Source organism: Acyrthosiphon pisum, chromosome A2, assembly GCF_005508785.2.
Source record: "Acyrthosiphon pisum isolate AL4f chromosome A2, pea_aphid_22Mar2018_4r6ur, whole genome shotgun sequence".
Lineage (NCBI taxonomy): Eukaryota > Metazoa > Arthropoda > Insecta > Hemiptera > Aphididae > Acyrthosiphon > Acyrthosiphon pisum.
Window position 1 is genome coordinate 85,517,218 of NC_042495.1, and position 2,821 is coordinate 85,520,038.

Consider the following 2,821-nt stretch of genomic DNA (forward strand, 5'->3'; position numbering starts at 1 on the left):
TTCAGAAAATTTTGTTTCTCCAACGATGAGTCAGAAGTAAATGAACAGACGAATAAAGGATTTGGAGGCCATGATTTTAATTCACCCAGAAAAGCCTTAGATACCCAATAATGTCTAATTCACACACACTCATGTAAGTATATCACTCGAGTATCCGATTTTAAACGTTTGCCAAGACCAAAAGTCACTTAATAGTTTATCGTTTTTAGTTCACACAGGGGATTATACTTATAATGTTTTTCAAAACTGAAATATATGATGTACCACATACACGGAACTGGGAAGTGGAGCCAATGCATTGACAAATTTTCAGACGTTGACTTTCTTGGAGACAATTCTACCGACCCAGGTGAAGCCATACAATATTGGAGAGAATTATGAAACTTAAAGGTGAGAATATTGTTGATAGGTTTTCATTTTAATACTATTTTACTGTGCTATCAACTAACAAACCCACCTGTTCACGGGGACATAGTACTATATCTAATTGTGTGCGTGGACATATATTTGTCTATCGAAAGAGCTCAGCCCGTTTGGTCAAAATAAATACATAAATAAATAGTTTTATGTTACAATCTTATAATATCCACGACTTGTTTTAAAAATAAAATACAAACATAATGAGTGCTTGCCCATAAGGTTGCTTAAAACATATTTTTGCCTTTAAGTTTGATTATAACATTATGTCATATCACTCTAACATATCAAGACTATAACGTTACAAAACTGGATCTACCGTGATCACATTTGCGTGTTGTTCGTTGTTCAAAGAGAGAAGACAAATGCCACACTGCCATATTTTTAACAAAGTTTTAATTTTTAGGTAATACAATTTTGCTGAGCAAGAATCCAATTTTAATAACGCGGCTGGCATCAACATATTTAAATTGCAAAGAAACACATAACTAGTTTGGACATTGGTATCTTTTCTGAAGGGAAAGTGCATCTAGTTGGATGCGTTAAACAGGTAAAGATTGAATGTTCTCAGTTGTTTTCAAATACGTCGGGAAAAACAAAAAGATTATACTTTTGACAAAAATTGATGTTGTTTTGCTGGTGTAACTAATAAAATACCTAGGTGTAGATACATGATTTGTTCGTCCGAATGTTCCTATTAGCATTTTCTATACAATTTTTAAAACAATTTCACTCTTTTTGAGCTCGTTATGGGGATAATACATTTTAATATTTTCGATTATACAGTTTTGTTTTTAATATTATTGTCAAAGAATTTGAAAATGTAATACGGGCATCCTGTTATAGTTTCTATAATATCTGTTCACAAATATAAGAGATACATAGCCACCATTTTTCATGAGCATTTAAAGTTCCAATTTCGACAAAATTCATCAACAATTTGCAAATAATTTTGTAGTTAAAAATGTATTAAACGTTCTATTGTATATATTTTAGCTTATGCTTATAGTAAAAATGTATAAAAGTTGATCATAGTAATATTAACCATCAAATTGAATTGAATATTATGTAAATTATTGTTTTACAGGTTGTCAAACCCCCGTTCCCATTTGCAACGAGGAGAGACAAACTTCTTTGAAAAAAGAGTATGCAATTAACAAAAAGCTTCAGTGACTGTTATTAAAATTCTTCAACCATCGACAGTGGACATAACAATTGTGGAAGACTTTTAAACTAGGTATATTCTGATAGGTACCCATTTCCTTTAATTTGTGTACTTATTTTACCTATGTTTCCCCCCACCACCCATTAGAAAGTAATTAGTTAGTTTATTTAACCAAAGAAAACTGTACCCACTCACTGTGTTTTTGTGAATAAAATTATTTTGTCAATGACTAATTTAAGAAAACTTTATTTTTAAATTTTATAAGAGGTAAAAAAGAAAGGTAGGTGCCTATTTAAAATCTCAATGAACTATACCATCATGCCTTTCGTATTTGTCGTATCAATAGTTTATATGTATTTTAAAATTTAGAAATTTATGACTAATGTAGTAATGTGTTGTAAATCATTGTTATACCTGCAGATGTTATTTGTACATACTATGTAAGAAAAAAATAAATCATAATATAATGTGAAATTGAACTGTAGCCATATATAAAACAATTAAACGTTTTGTTTTTCATGTTTATGGGCTTAAAACTAATTAACTTCGACTTTTTAACTTAATTTGCTCTGTGTTTGTTGACTTGATCTATTACAATATGATGATTAGAGGGCGGATTCTTATGATTTCACATATTTATTGTGGTTGATATTGTGCTAATAGTGACCGCATAATTTGTTTCAAGACATTAACATTTAACACTTTAAACTGTGAATATTTTAGGCTGCATAATACCTACGAAAATTAACAAACTCTTTCCATTTTATTGACTTATTTAAGATTTCAATTGCATATTTCTGTGTTTTTTTTTTTAGACATTTTTGAATTGACTAATATTGACATTTTTCTATATGAGATAAAGAAATCTAATTTGCTTCATGTCATTGTGATTCCAAATAAAATAAATTTTTTAACTGTTTTGTTGCAATTATTCCAGTACCTAGTGGCATTTTAATTTTTCATATTGTGTTTATTGTACCATAATAATAAAATAAATGTATATTATTTAATAAGAACTTAAAAAACACGATTCCTAGTAGTGCATTCAGATGACAGTAGTTACGTCTCTGAAGTTTTTTATTTGGGTCAAGGGTCGAACCACTGCAATCGTATACCTTTATATATTTTGTATGAATTTCTAACTAAAAAATAGTTTTCAAATTTTCGTGATTTCTACGAATTTTGTCAAAATTCTGACTTCAGACGCTCATAAAAAAACTATTGAGGATTTACGCCGAA

The 2,821-nt window shown here is 29.4% G+C and overlaps 1 long non-coding RNA gene across 1 annotated transcript; it reads left to right on the top strand.

Annotated features, from left to right (window-relative positions):
- The first annotated feature begins 6 nt into the window (after positions 1-6).
- Positions 7-1,973, top strand: LOC100573180. Its single transcript, XR_510792.3, has 4 exons — positions 7-133; positions 210-390; positions 824-967; positions 1,505-1,973. It is a non-coding gene; the product is annotated as an uncharacterized LOC100573180 (long non-coding RNA).
- The last annotated feature ends 848 nt before the right edge of the window (positions 1,974-2,821 follow it).